Raw genomic sequence first — 24,987 nt, forward strand, 5'->3', positions numbered from 1 at the left:
ATTTCATTCTAACCGGGTCCACTCGATCGCGATCGCAAGATTTCGGTGAGCTCAGTCATCTCGATCCGGCTAGTTCGACCGTGTGGCAGTCCTTGTTTTCGACTGTGCCCGGTAATTCCCGTAAAGGTACAGCTTCACTACGATCGAGACGTTTTGAGTGGCACTGCAGCGAGTTGTACAATAACGCCACAGACTCGTACGCGTCCCTCTAGCATCGTTTGTGCACGATATCGGCACTTTCCTAGACAACCTGCTACGACTTGATATGTCCTACGTTCAAAATGTTCTTTCACGTACCTCCGCTTTCCTTTTGATGGCTTTTCCTCGTGTTGCTGGCTGCCGGATCACCTCTTTGAACACTGTCGGCACGGCGTCCGCCTTCAAGCGCCTATAAAAGTGTTGCTGAGACAACCCAAAAGCTTCCATCAAGTGAACGCTATCCTTATAGGACTCCGGCGAGAAATGATCGGAACACACGCGTGCCCATTTGCTCGGTAACCAGTTGTCCCGTCTGATCGCACTGATCCACTTCTCACGGAGAGCACTGTCATTTGGAAACTGGTGATAGCAAACTCTCTGCGTTTTGCTTGAGTGGTTTGTGCAACCCACAGCGCAACACCAACTACCCATCGCACGACCATCCACAGGGAACAGAAAATCGCGCGCCAAACCAGCGAAGCGCCGGCAAAACCAACGCTACACGGCAGACGCTCGCTGTAGCGGCCGAAGTTAGCGGTGCCCTCGTCGGCGTCACTTCCGCTGCCATAACAAGATTGACGTCACAGACGCAATGTTGCCAATAATTGTGGGAAGCCAGGAGAGCGTTTGCAGACAATCTTTAAAATTCATTTGCAAACAATCTGCGCATGTCTCAAGCCTGTAATTTGGCATAAATGACGGAAACGTGCAAAGGAATGTACCCAGCGAATTTCATTGAGATCCATCGACCTCGAAAAATCGCCGGAGTTGGCCTTTAAGGCGGAGCTCAATCCGGTGATGGTGGTGGTGGTGGTGGTGGTGTGCGGCGTGACACCCTTACTGCGCATGCGCATACCTACTCCACACACCTCCTCTCCACTCACCCTCTCCCCTTCCCAGTCTCTACTTTCCCTCTCCACTATCCCTCTCCCATACCCCTCTCCCATACCCCTCCCCTTTCCACTCTTCCCCTGAAACGCGGGCTAGACATGCCGAAATTCTCTCCTGCGCAACGCCGCTATGAGCTCGAGCGCATGCGCGTCCCCTCCCCTTCTCTCCTCTCCTACGCTGCCCCCCTCTCGCCCGCCTGTCGACCGCGTTCCCCGCTCGCCCCGTGAGAATTAACGGCCAGGCTAGATGGAAGATACGACGCGCGTAGCGTCCCTCTTCGCGTTCCACGACGCGAGGTCGGTAGCATGCCCAACGAACGCCAACAGAACGCGATCGTGCAAGTGCTCCGGTTTCGCATCTTCGCATCGCCTCATGGTCCCCTTTAGCGGGAGATGGTGTAATTTTTTCATTTCCTTCTTCCTTTTAAGAATCGCCCCCCCCCCTGTGAGAATTAACGGCAGGCTAGAAGGAAGACATGACGCGCGTAGCGTTCCTCTTCGCGTTCCATGACGCGAGGTCGGTAGCATGCCCAACGAACGCCAACGGAACGCGATCGTGCAAGTGCTCCGGCTTCGCATCGCCTCATGGTCCGCTTTAGCGGGAGATGGTGTAATTTTTTATTTCCCTTCTGATTGGCACAGTTTCGTTTGTTTATTTCGTTTGTCAATCTTCCAGTCATCATCTCTTTTTTTTTCTTTGTCTCGAATAGGCAGGCACTTCTCCATGGCAGCTCGCATCTAGTTGCCTCCATAATAAATATTCGTCCTTTGTATACTAGTCTACTTTTAGACCAGAAATTACGTGTCTTTTTGTTTCTGATGCCTTACTTACGGCGCGGAAACGTTTGAATAGAAAACAAACATGAATGCGAAAGCTTGCAAATACAGCAGCGAGAATCTGCAGTAGATACTATGATGTTGCAAGGTACATTTTACCTCCTTTGAATTCCTAAACATCCCTGTAGGACTTCATACACTTACGCAACATTTCTTGGCTCATAAAAGTCACACACGCACCTGTTCACAATTGCCTTGATAATGCAAGCATCAAGCTGCCAATAAAAATTAAGCACCCCTATTTTAAACCTGCTATGCACGCTTATTTTCCTTTTGTAATATTGTCACGTTCTTTTTTGCAGAGCTGCAAAAGATGTTGTATTAAATAATTACTTCATTAGAAAAGGAACAGTTGTTTTCTTCAATTTATGGGGAATCGATAATGACCCTCTGTACTGGAAGGAACCCGAGCGTTTCGACCCATCTCGGTACTTGAGTGAAAAGGAGGCCTTCCTGCCTGAAGTAGCCAGACGTCATGTTGCCTTCTCTTTGGGTAAGCATCCCTGCTGTGACGACTTAAATGAGCACTCATAAAATTTCAAGTCCGAGATGTGGCCTTCACTTGGTAGCTTGGCATGCATCAGATTTGTTGTCGAAGTATGAATGACGTCCGTCACGTGGAAGTTATTTTATATCGAGGACGAACTGCATACTAAAGCACCTTCGTCCGTTTAGCGCTACACATAGCTAGCAATGACTACTGATTAAAACGGAGCACTTTAAAATTAAAGTCCGTGTAACGAAATCCAATGTTTGAGATTACGCAATTTTCTACAACGAACGCGACACGATAACAAGAATGCTATAGAAGGAAGGTGGCACCACTATATTCACGATGCCCGATTGAACGGACAAGCAGAATAGGCTGTTCTGCAGGATGTCACTAGTCTGAATGAGAGAACGGCGCTGAACAAATACGCCGGGATTGAAGGGGCTACAAACTATGGACGGCAGAAAGGCAAGCACATGGTGCTTACGCGATATTACCCTCCTTGCGGAAATTTAGTTGCAGATTCACTACAGCAAAAGAGGTGAAAATGAGATAGCCTCTCCTTTTTTTTGAACCACTCTTTAAATGGCCATGTTTCTCAATTATGCCAGAGAAGAGGCAGTTCTCAAAACACATCAAAGCATCCGCTAATTCTCCTTACTGACCTGGAGTATTTCACCACCACCAGCATGCAACATTGACACAATCGTGTTCGAGCACTTTGCTGCTTGGCGTTACTGTCACCGTTAGATAATGCATGGCTCGAGGTACTGCATATGAAGGTGATTTTGTTTACGCATTACCACGACCTAGGTGCTACAAATATTTCTGTCATTCGAAGTACCAGAATTGTGCAGCCGCTTGTCAAATAACTATTCCTTAATCATACATCGACTGCATTTTCCATTGACCGGTAAATACCACATTTTTTTCGTCAGCTCTGACGTGCCTATGAAAAACCCACAGATAGTTTACCCACGAACTGCTCGCAGACTTCCCAGACATTGTAGACGATAGAGTTATACTAGACACCACATGTGCATTTATACTCCGTCTTTCCATCTTGGATGCCTTAAATGTTATTGTCCATTAAGTGCCAGAACAGTTTTCACTGGAGCCATGAAACGTGCTAACTGCATGAATCTTCACTCACTCTACGTGGTTCTTTTCTTGTACTGCGCAGGTAGCAGGGCGTGTCCAGGAGAGACATTCGCTCTCATGGAAATCTTTCTCATCATTGTGTTCCTGCTACAGAAGTACCAAGTTGTGCACCATGCAGCGTCCCACTTGAACTTAGATGGTGGAGAAGTTTACACTAGCGATCTCGAGCGTGTAAAACTCCGCTTCATACCGCGTCACTCTGAAGCAGACCGCCGCAGCAGTTGTCCATTTTCAGATTCACATTTTGCTGCGAATGTCGTGTAAAACACAGTGTCAAGAGATATCTGAGAAACGAGATGGGTTCCTGGGTAAATCATGCAATAAATTATCGTTATTAGAATGCATCCTTTGTAATAATGAGTATAATTATTTTTCACAGCCTGGTTAGTGCATGGGCACGCGTGTGCGAATGTGATGAATGCATTCACAAGGAGGAAATGAAAAGTCCCACGGTCAATGTTATGAATGCAATAGCTGGGCGGCCACCCAGCGGACGAGCGGAGAGATGAACTCGTATACGCGGCCCGCTGCGAAAGCCGGCGTCTTTACAGAGCGAGTCAATCGCCCGCTCATTTTGTCTCCGCAGCGAAGCGTGCGCAGCGGACGAGCATACAACCGTTTTCCAAGATGGCAGCCCCCTACACAAGTGACGGTGCCATGTCGTCGGCGGCACCTCCAATTAATTCAATAAATTCTAATAAAAATGCCTTTTGCAATATTCTTTTCGCAGTAACTTGACGTTTCTTCGGCAGTTGACGAAGCAAAGCCTCTGCTCAATCGACAGTAACTTGAACCTTGTTCAACAGGTGGCGCAGCCCTGCGCTCCGCGGAAACAAGCGGGACGTCGCTCAGCTATCACTCTTTGAGGCCGTACGGCGCTGCGACCGCCCGTCCGGTTCCGCTCCGTTTATCTGTTCCGTTCCGCCATTCGAGCGTTCCGAAGGCGGCAGCCGTCCTCGGTGGGAACGCACGAGCAGACGGCGTGCGCACGCTGATTGGCCAACGCGATGTTCGCAAAGTTCTGGCAACCGTTCCGCACCGCAGAGATGTGTTGGATGGCGGCGACTATCACCAGTAGACGACTCAGACATTACTTTTGCCCGTGTGCGTTCAATTTTCCGCATTGTGGCGTAAAAAGCATTTGTACGGTTACGTTGTGTTCTACAGCGGCAGGAGTTGCATGGTTGCGATCAAGGGCGCCCGAAACGCTGCATAGAGGTGCTTTAACCTGTACAACAGTTGAAATTCAGTTATTGCTGCTGCATCTCATAGCAACAATGAGCCCATCTTACAAACGCCTACACTAAACACTTGCACATTTAGGTACCTGCAAGAACAGAGCAGTTCTTATTCATTAGTGTGCGAACCGTTCGTGTCTGAACACAAAACCACGCACTTTGTTTAGTCATGAATATCTTGCGGTTCAAACTAACGTCCACGTAACAAAAATGAAGGCCACCCAAAATTCGTATTAAAAACACCTCCTACACGTCATGTGCAGACCTATCAGCACATGCAAATTAAGCAACTTTGTAGAAGCACCTCACCAAAAGATATACCTGAAGAAGTGCACAAGTAACTTTTCAGACAGACAGTATGTGTAAGAAGAAGAAAGAAGATAAACCCAGCATTTATAGTTTGACACACGGGAACCCGTGACTGATTGCTTGCATGAGTCACTTCGTAACAGAAACACATTGCACGATGCACAACACATAAAACAATTAGCAAATAGAAACGCTGCAACACACTGCAGGTACTCGTCAAAGGACACCATCGTTTGCTCGAACGCTATGCGGTCACCACAGAGCACAACAGACGGCAAAACAGCTCGGACGCAATAAAACATGTACGACGGCGACGAAGAGGCAATGAAAGTTATAGCTACTGAGTATATCATCACTCTGGCCCTTGCCGTTAGCTGAAAGTATCACGATACAGGTACGCATTTAGCTGCGAACACAGGATACACACAAATGGCATATGCTGGATGCAGCGATCTAACACTTTTCATGTTTGTGTACGATGAGCATGTGTCATATGCAATCTACACCTGCATGGGATTACCTGCAAAGTGAACGACGGCATGAAACATACGAAATCGACAGCACCCGACGTTCACGTACGCAGCACACGTCGCGTCTTTTCGTTGGCAATCGCGCACCTTGATTAGATCCAGAAGATAGCCCCGCTTTGCTGCCTTTCAAAGAATATTTCGACGGATGCTGATTAACTCTGGTACTGATCACAATAACATCCAAATAAACTCATTTTATGTAGCTGGCGACTAGGCCTCGGCTTCCGCTTCGCCACTTCATGCGAGTGTCAGGTTTCACATCGAACAGACGTGAAGACGTCATGTTTTCACTGCCTTTTTTTCAGCCAGTCAGTGACAGGTACGTGTAACAGCACTTGCGAAATAGCTCACGGGAGTGTTTTGCTGGTACGAGTCGTTTTAAGACATTATCCAGCACCAGCTGCGGAAAAAACTGGTGGTCAAAGATTACCTGAAGGATCGTTTAGGCAGACAGTTTGGGTCAGGCACGTAGGCAAGGGGGGGGCCCGGGGGGCCCGGGCCCCCCCCGAAATTCGTCCGGCCTTCTATATTCCCGGGCAACTTTTGTTTTATTTTTGCCATGGAAATACTTTCTTTCGAACAATTAGGCCTTGGGCCCCCCCCCCCCCCCGAAAAAAAATTCTGGCTACGTGCCTGGTTTGGGTTGTACGTGTCAATTTTGTTTGCATTAAAATAAAGGATCATGGCAAATGGGCATGCCACAAACGATAGAATGAACAAAGGCAGATCTGCAATGTATTGGAAAGCTTTGATTTGGGCGACTCTGCCAGCTTTTGTAACATGACCGCAGCTAGCCTGTGAGGGCAAACTGTCAGCAAAGTTTCTTGCAAGTTATTGTGCCTGTTGTACGTCAGCGAATTCCATATCAACCTCACGATTTTGGTTAAAGCATTGCTTTACCGTTGTCTTACATGCATAGAGCTTTCGATTATAAAATGGAAATTTGTAAATAAATAAAGCCTTTTTCCTACACATGACCATCTATAAGCAGTCGCTGTGGTTGGGCACCCTCAAGAATTCGTTCGCATCACGACTTTCCTTATCTGAGATTTTCTGTTTGCATTATTTCCACATGATAGAAATGAATTAATAGAATGTTTTGCTGGCCGAGTTTTTGCATTTTCTGAAAATAAAAGCAGAGCGCAGAAAAGACGGGACACAAGAGACAAGAAGACGGGACGGGCGGGCAGCTAACCAATAATCATTCATAGCGAGGGTCTCGTTCTTGCAGACTTGATGCCTTCAGGTAGAATTTCGAGGGATGATTGGTCAGCTGTCCAGTCGTCAAAAAAAAAGAAGATCGCGTGCTACGGTACGCCAACAGGTAGAAAAAAGTGCTCCACACTCGCCGCCATGGCTGCGATCGGCACTGACTGACACGCCTAAGCTTAAATTCACATATATACCCCATAAAATGGACGGGAGGATGACCGCCGCCGTAGCTCAGTGGTAGAACATCGGACGCGTTATTCGAAGGTCGCAGGATCGGTCCCTACTGGTGAAACTTATCTTTTCTTCCACTTCACTTTTTTCACATTTATATTCTAAATACTACAAATAGCATCCCCTATACTCTCCTTGGCATTATTGTGTGTTAGTTCTTATGTAGATGGGAGGAGTAAGACGACGTGGCAGATTGAGTAAATTTTTTCAAGGGCGTGTGACAAGAGAAAAGGGCTTTGGGAACGTGCGAAAGGTATATTGGGGTGCCACGTTTTCTTTCTTTTTTTTTTGCGGTAGACAACTGTTGCCCTCTCTCTTTTTACCGCTTCTTTCTTGTATGCTGTACATTAAACGGAAGCTACAAACTGATACGCACCCATGCCTACGTTCAATTCGCTTGCTAGAACTTGCATATGTGTCTGCTGCGCGAATCTGCGTCGACAATGAGCTACCACACCAAAGGCATCTCGCTGAAGCGCCAGTCGAACACGATCCTCGCCTACTTACCGACAAGGTTTCCGCGTTCAGATTCAAGAGACGCAGCAACAGCACCGGAATGCCCGGTTACGGCAAAAAAGGACGCGATGACTCAGCACATATCGCCGCCAGATGCGTCCGTCGATCAGACACTTATCACTAAGGATACTTCAGTCGTCGAACCTGTGCAACCGAATGACATGGTTAATCGGTAAGCGGCTATAATGCATTTTATCCCTGAGCTGAAAATTGTACTGTACGTGTGCTGCATTGAGCGCTATATACCGTTTATAATCAATGCCACAAATTTTATAATCAATATTTACGAAGAACTTTCAGATTTGTAGTTTGGCGAGGCTCGAAGGAAGTATAATATAGGATGTTCTCCTCGCATTATGCATGAAATTTTCAGCTGCAGAGTTTTTAACTGCTAAAGTAGCCAATGGGGCTTTTTTTATGCCATGTCTAGACTACTGTGGTAATCGGACACAAGACACAATAAATGGAGCACAATAAAGGCACACGGCGCTGGGTGTCCCCCTGTGCCTTTCTTGCGTCCCATTTGTTTGCGCTACCATATTAGTCATATATCTGTTTTAAAAAACATTGCGCGACCGCAACCCGGTCGGCGCATCGGCACCCTTATCACTACATGGGGATGATAAGTTAACAAAGCTAATCATTTGCCAGACATCTGTCTGAGGACCTATATTACGCGCCGGTTTAATCAATATGCCATTTATTTCCTATGTGCGCTGCTTCACTAAACGGGTTCTTGGCCCTGTCAAGTTGCCTCAAGATCTTGTTGTAAAGCGCCGAAGAAGCGTCATCACCAACAGCTTTGATTAATTATTATTATTATTATTATTATTATTATTTGGTGTTTGGTATTTTATTTGTTGTTGCATTCATCCAGTCGAAGCAACGAAATGGCGTACTATGCCATGTGCCTGCCCCCACCTCCCACAATCCTGTAACCTTCAGAGAATTTCAACTCCCCCCTTCACGGTATTCCGCAGCCGCAAAAATTTGCGCAGCTGTCATTAACCTGCAGTGTACATGTGCAAGTTCAAATAACAGGACGCCGCACTTCAGAAAAAGATGGTTGATCCCTCCGTCATAGGAATCGGAATAACACGAAAGTAAAGCGTGCCCTTACAGAAGTAACTGAATGTTTACTGTACAGTGATATAAGAGAGCTTACACAATGTATATTGATGTCTGGCAGCTATAGCACCGTTTAATGTGGAAGCACCCACTTTGACGATTGGTGGTGCACCTCCATCCCGACGACTAACGTCCATGTTAAATGATTAAACAAAACCTTGTGGTAGCTGTAGTAGTTAACGGTGAAAGTGTAATCAGAAAACGAGGTGTGATAGCCAGAAGAGCGTCGCATATTGGACGCAGAACTTGGTCGCCATCCCTCGGCATGTTAAAATGTGATTGAACACCACGGCCGGACTAGAGGGAAACGCAAAGCGCTTCGTGCTGCCCCGGTAGCCCGGCCGCGATTTTTCTCGGGGCGAGCGCTTGAGCGAGGAACGCGGTGCTACAGCCAGGTGAGGCAGGCGCGCGTCGCAGAGATATTTTTGGTTTGGATTAGCGTGATGCTATGAGCGAGGCCGACGCTTTTACGACGCTTGCGCTGAGACCGCCACCTCGCGGTGTGTTAAGGCTTTGACAAAATTGAACTTCTGTTGAAAACGCGCCGAATGGGACGACCGTGTAACGCGTTGCAGGTGCTAATCATGGAGGCCACAGTAATGACGAATTGCTTTACTTTACCGCTCCCAGAGGGCAACACCACCCCGCCGACCGGGAGAGTGGTAGATATGAAAGGCGCGTTTGTAAAGCCTCTAGAGTCTGTGACCGTGGGACAGTGGATAGCGTGCCCGGCATCTATTGTTGCGGACCAAGAGGTCGTGGGTTCGATTCCCGTTGACGGAACTTTTTTCTTTGCCATCTGATCGCGTAAATTTTTTCCACGTCATTTCCGTGACGGAAATACGTCACTGAAATCTTGGTGGACCCCGACATAAAACAATTTCGTGTTGTAACCTCGTTGCTCAGAGCGTATTGCTCACGGCACCAATAAAATATGAAAAAGAGGTATTAACAGATGTTGCGGATGGCCTCATTTCCTGATCCTAGTGCATACGCACTTGTAATGAAAATTACAGCTTTTAAAATGCGATGTTTTGTCGTCGTCCTCTGGTTCAGGAGCGGAGGGAACCCAGGTGAGTCTTTCTGTAGCCTATAAATTGATGCTTCTTCCTGTGTTCGCTGAAGCCTGTTAGAGGTGTCCACGCCGCGTCACTTACTTTCTTCAATCCAATGTAAAGGTATGTTGGCAGCGATAGTTGGTTTAATAATTTTTTTTCTTTCTTCTCTGTGTGGGTGAAGTGAAAAAAAAGTGACCCATGTGAGTTCAAAATGTTGCTTCGATCCATGCGCTGAAGAGGCTTAAATCCATTGGCAGCTGAATTTGCATTTCAGACATTCTTTACTTCTACAGTCACGGTCAGCGTATTTACTTGGCCTGTTTTACTCGCATGTTTATAAGCTTCAGGACATCTCATTTAGTTTAGGATTTTTACGAGCATCATTTTGCATGAATGTGTGCATTTTATTGGACGATTGTATTTTACAAACATGCAATATTCATTACTTTCCCTTCTTTGATCAGTGCTCGCATATATATATATATATATATATATATATATATATATATATATATATATATATATAAATGAAGGGAGGGCACGACAGGTCCGGGTATTTTCTATATTGAATGAACTTGCAGGTAGCACGTTTTGAAAAGGAAAAAAATGCCTTTACTAACGTTTCGGCCGTGGCACGGCCTTCGTCAGAGTAAGTAGGTCTGTTACAATGCAGCCGCTTTTATGGGCTCACGTGTTGAACTATCGGTACAGCATCAAGGAAAGTCGAAAAAAATAATAATGATAAACAACTGGTAATCTGTCAAAAAGATTGTGTTAACATGACTGACATGCGATGGGTACATGAACATACAAGTTTCAAATTTTCCTTGTGCATCAACACGTGGGACACAGTGTGGTCAGCAGGACATGTAAAAGAGCTCTGAAGCAAAGAAACCAGAAATGACTAATACATACATACTTTAAAACATTTTACTAATCTAAGAAGCCGTTTGTTAGAGTGCGAGACAGGTGAGCTTACCTACGTTTTCATTGATGCCTGAACGAATGGTGTTAAATTTGTGGATTAAGAAGGATTCCCTCACTTCCCTATCGTGATTTGTCTTGAAACCGGACTGAATAATGGTGGCCCTAATTTTGTCGAAACCGTGGCCAGGCGTACTGACGTGCTTCGACAGTGGTAGATTGGGGAGGCTTACGGCGTGTGCACGATGATTATTAAAGCGAATTCTGAAGCTTGTCTCTGTTTGACCTATGTATTGAGCTTTACATGTTGAACACTCGAGAAGATAGACAACGTTGGTACTGTCACATGTGTAGTCACCATTTATTTTTAATGAAAAGCTGGAGGAGCTGCTTGAAACCGTTTTAGATGTCGTCATGTTTTCAGTTGGTGAAGGATCTTCACAATTTCGAACGTAGTATGCGCCTCCGTGAATATTTTCATGATCGGTCCTCGGCTCATAATACCAATAGCTCATCATTGCCATCTTATAAGCATTGGACGCCACCCTCCCAAAGAGATAAATGTCTGGACCTATATATCAGAGCTGTGCAACGCGATGTCATGCAGGCATATAAAGAACGTACACCATTGCACCGCAACCTCACTGGCAGGGAGCAAAAAGCAATTGAATCCCTCGCTAGTCGAAATGACATAATTATTAAACCTGCCGATAAAGGAGGCGCCATTGTTGTGATGGACAGGAGCACTTATATCAGCGAAGGCCAGAGGCAGCTCAGTGATGCATCATATTACAAGCGACAAGATCATGACCCAACAAACGAGTTCGAAGCTGTTGTCCGTGATACTCTGACTGCCCTCTTTCATGATAAAGAAATTAGCTACAGTACTCTAAAATCTTTAATACCGTTAAGCCCAGTAGCTGGCAGGTTTTACCTTCTTCCCAAAATTCATAAGAAAGGTAATCCCGGTAGACCAATAATTTCTGGAATTGGAACAGTGACTGAGAACCTTTCCCGTTATGTAGATAGCCTCATTAACACCATTCCGTCCAGATTTTGTTCTTACATTAAAGATACGAATCACTTTCTAACCGATATTCTTGACCTAGAGGTTCCTCAAAATTCGTTTCTCGTTACGTAGATGTCACGTCACTATATACTAATATCCCTCACTCAGACGGCATCGAGGCAGTTATCTGCGCGTACAACGATTGCGACGCCGACAAACCAGTTTCCGCATCTACATTAGCTACGTTGCTCAAGCTCATTCTAGAACTTAATAATTTCGAATTTGATGGGACACATTATGTGCAGTTAGCGGTAAGCTATGGGCACAAGAATCGGACCAAACTATGCAATATATTTATTGGGCTCCTTGAAAACCAATTTCTTGCAAACCATGAATATAAGCCATTTTACTATAAGAGGTACATCGACGACATTTTCCTAATCTGGCACCACAGTGAATCGCAACTTCTTTCTTTCATAGCAGATTTTAACAACGCTCATCCAACGATTTCTTTTTCGTACTCGTATTCACCTGTGAACATAAGCTTCCTTGATGTCATGGTTACTCTACGTAATGGGAAGCTGATAACTAATCTTTACAGGAAACCCACGGATAGGCAGCAATATCTTCACTTTAGTAGTAGTCACGTGAAGCACAATAAAACTAGTATTCCCTACAGCCAAGCAGTCCGATATAAAAGAATATGCTCTGATAGCAGCGAATTTTCCCGCAACTGCAAACAACTTCGGAGCGCGCTCAAAAAACAGAGCTATCCGTCCAGCATAATCACAGACGCCATCAAACGCGCAGAAGAGCTCGATCGTTCAGATCTGCTGAGTGCTAACAAAAGATCCAAAGATAGTTCGCGGACTAACCTAATTTTGACACATGCGGCCTCAGCTCCAAATGTCAGCCATATTTTAAAGAAACATTTCAACATTTTAATACAGAGCGAGCGGCTCAAAGGAATCTTTACAGAACAACCACGCGTGGTTTACCGACGATCGCGGAACCTTCGTGATCTACTAACCTCATCTAAAACCACGTGTTTACCTCATGAAGGCTGTCATCCCTGCAACAAACCACGTTGCAAAGTGTGCGCGCACATGACGACATCTAAAACGGTTTCAAGCAGCTCCTCCAGCTTTTCATTAAAAATAAATGGTGACTACACATGTGACAGTACCAACGTTGTCTATCTTCTCGAGTGTTCAACATGTAAAGCTCAATACATAGGTCAAACAGAGACAAGCTTCAGAATTCGCTTTAATAATCATCGTGCACACGCCGTAAGCCTCCCCAATCTACCACTGTCGAAGCACGTCAGTACGCCTGGCCACGGTTTCGACAAAATTAGGGCCACCATTATTCAGTCCGGTTTCAAGACAAATCACGATAGGGAAGTGAGGGAATCCTTCTTAATCCACAAATTTAACACCATTCGTTCAGGCATCAATGAAACGTAGGTAAGCTCACCTGTCTCGCACTCTAACAAAACGGCTTCTTAGATTAGTAAAATGTTTTAAAGTATGTATGTATTAGTCATTTCTGGTTTCTTTGCTTCAGAGCTCTTTTTACATGTCCTGCTGACCACACTATGTCCCACGTGTTGATGCACAAGGAAAATTTGAAACTTGTATGTTCATGTACCCATCGCATGTCAGTCATGTTAACACAATCTTTTTGACAGATTACCAGTTGTTTATCATTATTATTTTTTTCGACTTTCCTTGATGCTTGTACCGATAGTTCAACACGTGAGCCCATAAAAGCGGCTGCATTGTAACAGACCTACTTACTCTGACGAAGGCCGTGCCACGGCCGAAACGTTAGTAAAGGCATTTTTTTCCTTTTCAAAACGTGCTACCTGCAAGTTCATTCAATATATATATATATATATATATATATATATAATACACTTGGACCTGTGCAGGAACCGGTCTAGTACTGCAAATACACTTACCTAGCACATTATGTGAGCCTTTTTTGTCATTCTCCATAGTTCAACTACTATGAGAGCCTCTGACACTTCTACTATTGCGTGAGAGGTCTATGACCCTAATTTTTTTACACAAAAACTTGTTCAAGGAAATATTTTTTTAATAAGGAATTTCGTTCCTTAAAATACTTCAACTTCGAGAAAGTTTATACAGTTTTAAGACCAGCAACTGATTTAAAGGTTTGGGCACATACATAGAAAGTGACACAGCGAACTTGCCTTCTAGTTTGTTAAAAATGTCACCGTGTCCACGATATTGGCAGCGACGCTTTGCAATATGCTTTCACTTACCTGCACTAAATTATTACAGCCAGCCTAAAAGATCTACCAAATGCTGCTGTTGCAAGTATTTTTCGCAGTTGCGTGTGTACCCCAGGCTCAATCTTCTTTTGTGCATGTAAGGCCACTTATTTTTCGAAGAAGTGGATTTCTGTACACAAGTATTACTGCGGCAACTGGAGATATTTTCGCGCTTCGTATATATATAGTCGCGAGAGGACACGACAAACAGGCAATTCGAAGCGAACTGCTGTGTTTATTTTAGGCCACAGAAGCCACTAACTTCTTCGTTCTCCTATTCTGTCAGCACTAGAGCGTGGCGACACACATATATATATATATATATATATATATATATATATATATATATATATATATATATATATATATATATATATATATATATATATATATATATATATATATATCGCCCACAGAGAACGAAGAAAAGCGTAGGTAACAGGTGGTAGATGTTCGAACATTACATGTAGACGATTTGATGGTTGGTCAAGCAGTGACCAACACAGAGGGCTGTGTTAGATTTGGAGCTTAGTTCAGCTACCTATAGGGATGTCTTTGGTTTGATTGCACTCTGCATTTGAACATGTACACAGTGTCTCCCTTTAGGATATTTTGCACTCGAGTCGGGTCAGTTTTGTCGTGCTTGATATCTGAGTGATTTGTTCTCACAGCAGATTCTTATGCAGAATTATGGGACTCAAAAAGAACACATATATAGATACAACAGCAATTCGACCAAATTATACGTTTTTTTCAATGTGTTATTCAAATGCTCTGAAATGGGAACTGCTTTCATAAGTCTGAATTTAAATTCCTACACCAGAACCCTTTGTGAGAACAATTCAGTCAACTCGCAGACATGATATTGCTGGCCCAAGTCGAGATGCAAAAGAAAAGGTGAACTGCAACATTATAAACATAATTGTAGCTAAGCTATAGGTGGGCTTTATAAATGGAGCGCTATAAAAAACATATCTATTAGTAGCTGAAGTAATGCCTAAATACACGTTCTTAGGGGTTACATTCGGTTTTAGAAAATAAAAGGCTACAGCGTAACCTCTATAATGTCAACATTTACAAGAGTTAGAATGCACTACCTAATATCTGCATTCGTTACAAGGCACGTAAAAGTTTTATCGATCACAATGTGCCCTTCTAATTTAGTGGTTACGAAGTAACGGATAAATGGCTTTTTCTGCACCGATAGTAAGGGTTACACAGTTAAGAGTGTAAGCTCGGATTTTAACAGCTTCGCTGTAAAAAAAAAGAACTATGCAGACGTCATGCAGTGAAAGGAGCAGCTTGAGCACATGAATATATTGTGCGGCAAGTGTAGCATCCCACCTGCCGTCACACTTCGTGAAATGCGCGATCAGTGGGTGGTTTAGAGGCCCACCCATTACAAAGCGCTCCGGCATGGTTGATTGTCATAATCAGCCACGGCATCAACAAAGTGCGCAGCTGCATAGGCGCGGGTATTACCTGACGAACGCGTAGTAGCTACTTCACTAATTCTGCTTACCAGTCTCTCTTTCGTCATCACGCTGAAATTATAAAGTTTATACACTTATCACGATTTGCTGTTGCGCACACATAGCATTTACATCACCACCGCCGAACCTACACCCACCAGACATCATCACGAACTGAATATGTCTTATGTCTTTTTTTCATCACTGCTCCGATGCATTTCAGTACAGTTCTGCGGCGAGGCTGTATACCTTTCGTGTGTTTGAAAATTTCGTGGCGTAAACACAAACGCCCGATCCTTAAACGAGCAACAGATGCGAGCACCCGCGTACTCCTCTTCTGGCAGATGCGCCTGGTCTTTGAGTTTTCACCTCGGACGCTGAGGAAGGGCATTCGGAGAGGTAGACAGACGAGCCGACGAACGCGTTCGCTGTACACTCGTGCATAACTTCAACGCCACAACTAAATTTCGAAGTCTGGGTAGTTCAGATGCCCAATAACAATTGCAGGCAAACTGCATATCTTTCATTGCAATTAGGCATACAGCATATAGCTCAGTATTCGCTTCAATAAAGAAAACCGCAAAACATGCGTCAAAACAGCATGATGTATGATAAGGCGCCTGTGAACAATGGCAACAGCCTCCCGCGCGCTCCCGGTAAAGATTAGGCTGCAGCTGCTTTGCACTTCACACGAGGGCTTCGAATGACGTCAAACGGCCCTTCCTTCTCCCAGGTGTGTTTCCCGCTTCTGTATATAAAACGGAGACCCGTCTAGCGACTCATTCATTTCATTGAAAGACTGCCATGGATAGACCACAGAAACTGAAAACGCCAGAAGAACAGCGTGAATACAATACTCGACGAGGTATGAGCGTATGCACCGTAGGGATACCCGGTCGATAGCAACCATGAAGGTAACAGTCTGAGTTCTTTGGTGTGGCATGGCACAGGGTAAATGGCATGGCACAGGGTCGGAAGACGAGGACAGTGAAGAGGCCTGACCCACACGAGCTTGCGTGTGTCAGGCCTCTGCACTGCCCTCGTCTTCTGCGCATTCACCCTGTGTCATGAACCATGGCGTTGAATATCTTAACGCGACAGCAAGAAGGAGCCCATGCCACAGAAAATACAATGCCGCCTTCGGCGGAGTTTTCTGTGGGTGAAATAACCCGATGAAAGGAAAGAAAGGAAATCACAGCTCGGGCACGCATACAACACAGGCATGTATTCCTTCAGAGAATCAGGCCAGTGATTTAAACTGTTTCTGGAAAACACCCAAAACAAGCCATCTGTCGTGACAACGGTAATTTTATTTTTGCAGTGTTGGCTATCTGCTGTTACATCAATTTAATAAATATTACAAATGTACACACGCGACCTGATTTATACTACATTTTTAACAAAGACATTTATCCACATCGTAACACTTGACTCAAGGCAAAAAGAAGAGAAAGAATCCAGCATAGAATGCTAATCGCTGTCTTCTTTGCGGGAAAACGGTTTCCGCTATGCGTGCGATCTGTTCTTCGTTACCAGAGAGTGCGCACTGACGGCGGAGACGAAGAGAGAACAACACGGCACAAGCGCTCACTTTCAACTGAAGTTTAATGAATGAAAACGCAAGAACATGAGGTACAGAGTACCACGCATGTGTCACTACGCAGAATACATAACTCAACGACATACGTCACACATTGCTTAAAATACGGCCTGACACCATGATGCACTGAAAACCACTTTACACCCTTAAGGGGCTTTCAAGCAAGCAAGACCCCTTTTGCCTAACTAAAATTTGCAAAAAATTAGGGTGTAAGGATGTTTTCCTTCCCCAAATAGCCTTTAGGGGTGATGTTCTAACTAAAACACCCTTTAGGAGGTAAGGGTGCTATGGGTTATCATAACACCGATGGCCCATACCACAGCGTGCCAGATGATAACGGGGACTAGCTGATTAAAAATTCGTTGAATCATGGGCGAGTTTAGATTAAAACATGTCTCTTTTAGGGCTACCTACAGGCAAACACCCTTTTCTTAGGGTGTAAGCGTGTTAGTTATAGACCCGGCAAAACCCCCTTAAGGGTCTAAACTGGTTTACTGTGTGAGGTGTTAAAAGATATCTGACAAAACCCGCAAGGCGCTAGTCATTGTTGTCCAGAAAAGATACCTCTTTATCTACTAGGGCTCGGACAGATGGTCCGTGACTCCGACAAAATTACAAGGGAAATTTACGACGCCTTTTATATCAAAAGGAGGGCCACAGGTGTATGAGCCAGACGTCGCTTGCCATAATATAGAAAGAGGTATCCGTTCTGTACAACACTGCCTAGCGCCTTGGGGGTTTCGAAAAATATCTTTAGCACCTTGTCATGGTGTCAGACCGATTTTTAGGCAATGTGTGACGCATGTCGTTGAGTTATGTATTCTGCGCAGTGGCGCATGCGTGGTACTATGTAATTTTCTTCCGTTCTCCTTCATTAAACTTTAGTTGAAAGTGAGCGCTTGTGTCGTGTTGTTCTCTCTTGGTCTCCATCATCAGTGCGTGATCTCCGGTAACGATGATTGCATACCAACTCGCGCAAAAAGTTTTTTGCTGTTTTTCTTGAGGGACGTGCTAGTGTAATGCAGTTTGAATTGCCTTATGATTTTAACATCAATCTTATTTTCTGATATAAATTGCTGTGCAAGGTTATGTTCATCATCATCATCAGCCTGTCTACGCCCACTGCAGGGCAAAGGCATCTCCCATGTTCCGCCCATCAACCCGGTCTTGTGCTTTCTGGTGCCACGTTATACCTACAAACTTCTTAATCTCATCTACCCACCTAATTTTCTGTCTCCCCCTCACGCGTTTGCCATCTCTTGGAATCCACTCAGTTACCCTTAATGACCACCGGTTATCCTGCCGACGTGCTACGTGCCCAGCCCATATCCATTTCTTCTTCTTGATTTCAACTATGATGTCCTTAATCCCCGTTTGTTCCCTGACCCACTCTGCTCTCTTCCTGTCTCTTAAGGTTACACCTATCACTTTCCTTTCCATGGCTCGCTGTGTCGTCTTCAATTTAATTTGAACCCTCTTTGTAAGTCTCCAGGTTTGTACTCCGTAGGTTATGTTGCCTATTTTCAATCGCACTGTACGGCGTACATGGTCACGCTGTTCATGCCTGTTTAAACCTTACAGAAGTTAACGTCCGGTTTTCATAACAGTGCAAGTTGCATTTATGTGGGCTCTAAGGCCTGTTCTGAACTAAAGACACAAGCATGTTGGGCTTTTTTTTGTACATTAACGAAGAAGGCTTAAAACTGTAATACACATAGTTGCTGTACTGTTGTACTGAACACCTCTGAGGTGTTCAATAAACGTTGGACGACGCTTCAGCATCGTTTTCAAGAGTAGAACGCGATAGCGTAATCGGGCCCCGTTCGCATCGCCTTCTCAATCGCTTGCCTGGAGTCGCTTCTCGCTGGACGCCTCAACCGTTCTCCAAGGAAAGGAACGTCTGTGCGAGCAACACTGGCCGTTTAAAACTATCCTATAATGCATATTGCAAGTACAGTTGCGAAGTACCCACTCCGACATAATTCTTCCTCTTGCGAATCAGCGAAGTACCCGCTACGCGTCTGTAACGCGCGAGTCTACGCAGCTGCTCACTAGGTTGTTGCTTTTGCTGATGGTGATTAAATATGTCAGACCCCTTTTTAATGGGTAGGCCCTTAAACCTGTCACTCATGGAATTTACATGTCCAGAAGCCTGGCGCGATTCTACGCTTCTTCCAAGCAACATTACACGCGCTACGGACACTCCTCGCGTAACATGATATTCGCATATGGTTTTTTTTTTCTTTTTTCAGAATCAGTTCCAAGCAATACCGTCGTTCTGGGGTAGAACACGCGCTTGCCACTCAGAAGGCCTGGGTTCGGTTCCCATTCTAGCCAAAGATTTTTAATTTTTATTTGTCTATTTATTTATTTGCATGTATCTCGAATTTTCGCTCACAGACAAGGCTGATTTTTAGCTCACAACCAACGACGCCAGCGCCGACACCAGAATATCTGCGAAACGAGCCCTTTAGCGTTATCGCGTTAAAACAAGAAGGTGTTTTCTATTGCAGCAGAACTTATTGCATCACTGTTGTCAAACTAATCGCGCGCACACCTAAAAAGACGATGAGACACATGTTCGCAAAGAAACACGCGGTGCGTCGTGCGAACGCACAGCGGCAAAGACATGCCGCAGACAATAAAAAAAAATACCTCAATACGATAAACATAGCAAACGGTGTTGCTGTTTAGTGGAGCACCATGGACTTTCCAAATATAACAAATGAATGAAATATGGTTGATGCCTCCGTGATAGGAATCGGTAAAAGACGAAAGTGAAACGTGCCCGCACCGATAAAGTCTAATGTTCATTGTACATTGATATATGAGAACTTGTGCAACATCTATTGATTCTTAGAACATATATTACCATTTGACGCGGAAGAACCCGCGTTGACGCCTAGTGGCACATCTCCATCCCAACGGCCAACGCCCCTGATCATGACTAAATCTTTGTGGCAGCTGTAGTAGTTTGCACCCAGGCAAGATAGCATCCTGCAATCCCGAGCAAAGATAGCATCAACAGGAACATAATAAGCAGTGCTCCTTGATATGCACTTTTTCAAAGCGCCGCCATGTCATTGGATGCGAAAAACGGAAAGGTGTGCGCTTCCCGTTAATGGGCCACCGATGCCTATGCTTATGCATGCACTACCACAGAGCGCTTCCGGAACGCGATAGGTACACTTCGTAGCTGGAGCTGTGAAGGCGCGAAGACGTTCCACTCCCTGCTATCGTGTCTCTCGTTGCACCAAAGCGCCAACTTTCGCGACTCATTTTCGCGGCAGGGGCAGCAGGCAGGCCAGGTTGGCACGCAGCATCTCGGCCAAATTGCTGAGATGCAGGTGAAATTTGTTGTCGGGTTTGGGCCCGGTAAACCAGGGCCCGAACCCGAGAACAAATTTCACCTTCCCTGCTCGACGGCCAATCGGGCCCGAGCAAGTTGTCCGCGTGGTGTTGCCCGAGCATGGAATCAACAGCAATGCATTTTAAGTAACGAATATCTGCGCATTGTTGGCGAGTCAATAAGGCGAAAGCCCTAGATGCCTCATCAAGCGCGAGAATCGACGGGCGTGCCGCGTCGGCGCGTCCCGTCGGCGGCGTACCACACGAGTGATGCAAAAAATCACCATCACGTGACGACGTCGTCATATGACGTCACAGCTCACCATACTGTGACGTCAGAGCGATAGATGACGTCTCAGATAATGAACATTGCGGTCCAGCTCATCCGTTAATTTCGTTCGTTCCGAAACGTCGTACTACTCTTCAATATGATCCATACAACTCTGCTTTCAGGGCTTATTGTAGGCTTCAGCAGCGTATGTTATGCACAGTTTGTGCTGTGCTCTTTTGCTTCCATATTAAAAGGTGTATGCCTTGCTCTGGCTGCTGTAGAAGTATTACTTAACTTTCGCACCATATAGCGCAACAAGACGCAAGCTCAGACGTTAACAATGCGGGAACACGTGCAGGCTGTGCATGTCCACCTCGCGTCACATGACCACTGGAAGCCGTGACGGAGCCACGGAAAAAGAATGTTTCTGATGGCGGCGCTGCGAACGGCGCTCCGGTGACGCAAAGGCGGGGATTCATCTTTTGTCGTCTGCTAGGCTGCGGCCAGAACAGCAGCATTTTCGTTATAGTTCGCTCGCGTCGCATGGCGTTCCTCGACTACTAGCTGTATTTCCGTGTAATGATAGTTTTTTAGATGGCTGATAGCATTACTGGAGGTTAAGAAACGTTCAGGGGTGGAAGCGGACTTGAGTGTTTTGGAGCAGCTCAGGGAGCAGGCATAATGCTGTTTTGGAGCAGCTTTGGAGCACCAAAATGTGTGTTTTGGAGCAATGCAAGTTAGTTTTGGAGCAGAATTCTAGGGACGAACATCATTGTTGTTTAATTTATTTTTATTTCTGGTAAACACTGGAAATTCCAACGATTTTGGAAAACATACAATACCGATGAACCAACCACACTTAACACAAATGATATATATATATATATATATATATATATATATATATATATATATATATATATATATATATATATATACACGCGTACGTGTTATCATAAAAACATCACAGCTGTGATAGAGCAATGACTCAGAAAAACGAGATAAGCGATGTTTTGAATAGCTACACTCGACTAAACTGACAAATGTAAAACGTTCATGGGAATGAACGTTTTTCAGCAGCGGCGTTTTCGAGCCGCGTTTGCCGGGTTGTTCTTTTTCGTCGAAAGCCTACGCCCGCTTCAATGATTGTTCCTTCGAAATGCGCGGAGGTCAGCGCCGTCTGGAGGCACTGGTAGAAACCAAGCAAACACGCGTCTGCACCCTAAACTCCGCTTGTCGGACGAGCGAGCGCCGCGCGAGGCGTTTTCGAGTAGGAAGACGGAAGGAAGACGCGGCGGCGCGATTTTGAGATGGCGTTCGTCAAAATGACGCGCGCGACTCTCCGACCACGCGTGAGTCACGCATTAAATCATGCCATTCGGGACGCAACAGCGCGATTTCGTGAAGGCATTCGTCAAAAAACGCGCGCGTCCCTCCAAACGCGCGTAAATCGCGCCAAAAACTGCGCCATGCGGTTCCACCTTTTCCCTTCAAGTTCGCTTCCAAGATTTGTCAATTATTGGTGTCGGTTATATGCACGCAAATATGGTACATGAGGTGCGATGACATTAGATGTCGCAAGCGCACAATTTGTATGGTCACGGCCGCTAAATAAAAAAGAGGTGCGGCCTGCCGAACGCTCTTTTGCGCCGGTGACAGCGCTAGTTCTTGCTCCCGCCGCCGCAACGCTGCACAACGGTAAAGAAAACCCGCTCGCACAGGCAGCCAGCCGGCTGCGTGCATTCGTTTTAGTGGTCATTACAGTGGCCTCACGTTGACCTGTGATTGCCTTTCGGCTAATTATGTGCAAGACATGCCAGATGACGTATCAGCATGGTTTCCTTCGCGGTTATTGCTGCTATACGCGTGAGGGGCATGCTCCCATGAAGACACACCTATAAGCGTGCTGTACAGCGCCGCTGACAAAGGATAGATGGATGAATGTAAAACTTTATTGAACAATCGTTCTTTTTTTTTCTTCTACTGGGAACAAAAGTGGTCCACTGCTGTTCGTTGATGTCCTCAGTCGTTTGAATGCTCTAGCTTTTGTTATCTGCGTGGACGACTTCCTCATTGCGAGGGTTTTTTTAGAGATGCGTGATTACTTTCTGCTCTTCAAAATAAATTAGCGTGACTTGGAATATCTCCCACGTGTACACTTGCTAAATGTGGTGTATATCTGCTTCGCATTGCACTAGTAAGTGCCATTTTTAAATGACACCCGATTCAAACAAGAGTTGTTACCATTGAACTGCATTACCGAAATACAGTAAATGCAAACGTCTTGCCTACATGTTGTAGTAAAATGGCAAGTTGGGCGAGTTGGCGCGTACTCACGTCCTGAAGAAACAGCGCAGATGAGAAATGAAAACAAGAAATGGCGGAAAGACACACAGCGCCGCACACCGAACTGGAGGTTCATTGGGTTTTAACTCTCGCGTTTTAACGCGGTCTTCCACGGCAGGGCTGTGTAGGCGGCCGTCCAGTCCAGAGAATCCTTCCGCGTTCGACGTCATTCCACTCACCAGGCTTTCTGTTTCAACAACTTCCGCACGCAAGGGATTGACAGAATTGCGGAGAGCTGGGCTTGTTGGTTGTACATGATTAGAAAAAACAGCGCAAAACCACAGGACACAGAGGAATGGGACGCGCACAGCGCTGATTGACAACTTCTTTTCTTGAGCTTTGGCACTCGTCTAATTAATATTGTTTGCTGTTCGATATAGAACGAGTAGGCAAAACACGAACAAGTGGTCTACCTTTGAATGAGGACGCGGCTAGCTTGTAAGCTGGAAAAGATGAAAATATGGTCGACACGGCTGTCGGTCGCAGCACCTTGCGCTCTACCTTGAAGTCATACTGCTTGAAGTGAACGAAGTGAATGTGCGACTTCTTCGCAGTGACCGATCTCCACCACGGCGACAGGTATTGGCATCGCAGTTATGGTGAAATGTCCCATCACATTAGGCACTCACTGATAGAGCCAACGCAACAAAAAAACTTGCATATTTTCTACCTCGTAAGCAAGCGTACGGCTGCTCATTTCCAGCAAGAGCGTTTGCTTGCGCTCGCCCGAGCCAACGCCCCGAGCGTTCGCTTACTAGCGGCCGCGGTTTACCGATGTGCAGCGCCCCCGCGGTAGCGTCTCAAAACTCTGCATGTCACGCGTTCCCCCATTGAAAACGCACCCATTCGGCAGGCCGCACCTCTTTTTTATTTAGCGGCCGTGGTATGGTGTGGTTCTGTTCTCGTACTACCGCACATTCGTCTGAGTAATAAGCGTTCCAAGTGTCTATCTTATTCCTGTTTGTATATTTATTCACTCGCCACCTCATGTACCAAACCACACACAGCAACGGCGGCGAGCGGATGGTACGAGCTACAGCGTACTCAACCACGAGCCGAGCGCAGCTTCTGACGAGCAAAAATCGAACAACGCGACCGATCGCACTGGCGAGACTAAGCTCGTCGCTGCAAGAGCACGTTTACATGCTGCATTTATAACGTCTAAGGGCTTGTGTGCAATGCAAAAAATTCTCCACATGGAGAGGCACGCTCTCACTAAAGAAAATTAGTTTCGGAAATGGTCCAACCGACTTACACTAACCGAAGCCCTGTGAGTGGTTTCGCGGTTGGTAGTGGCTTCATTGACCGCGAACGGATAAAACAAAATTTTCTTTCTGATGCAGACTTATGACACAAAATCCATCTTACACACTCAGCTATACAGCCGTTTCCTTAATGCAAAGTTTCTAAATACTGGTCGCGCGTTTAGGTCCGCGGCAGCTGCTCGCACTATCCTCATAGCCTCACATCATATTAAATATTCGCAGTAAATAGAACCTTTTCGACAATATGAAGCGTCAACGCACTTACTTTTATTCAAGTTCGCAATCCCAGGCCACGATGACAGCAACCGCCTCGTGCGCGCAGCGCGCCAAGAAACTCCGTTGCCGCCGGCGCCATCGAAATATGGCCGCACAACTCACTTTCTTGAATCTAGAAACGTTGCTTTCTTGTATGTTTCTTGTAGCTAGCTCCTGTACAGGCTCGCTAGCTTTTTTGCGCCTTCGACAACGTCACGGGAGCGCGCCATGTGATATGATGATGATATAAGCTCGCATAGGCGCGCCATTACACGGATGACAGCGGCACATGAAGGCACCAAACGTATCCTCGGTGATCGGTTCCGGCAGCGCACCGGAGCCCATCGCGGAGGCCGTGCACCAAAGACCGCTTGGGAGCAGTTTCGGCGCAATATTGCGT

The 24,987-nt window shown here is 45.7% G+C and overlaps 1 protein-coding gene across 1 annotated transcript in view; it reads right to left on the reverse strand.

The window, feature by feature from the left end:
• The window catches only part of LOC119374462 (uncharacterized oxidoreductase SERP2049), a 177,324-nt gene that overhangs the window by 66,895 nt on the left and 85,442 nt on the right, over positions 1–24,987 (reverse strand). The window lies entirely within an intron of this gene.

The sequence above is a fragment of the Rhipicephalus sanguineus genome, chromosome 11 (assembly GCF_013339695.2).
Source record: "Rhipicephalus sanguineus isolate Rsan-2018 chromosome 11, BIME_Rsan_1.4, whole genome shotgun sequence".
NCBI lineage: Eukaryota > Metazoa > Arthropoda > Arachnida > Ixodida > Ixodidae > Rhipicephalus > Rhipicephalus sanguineus.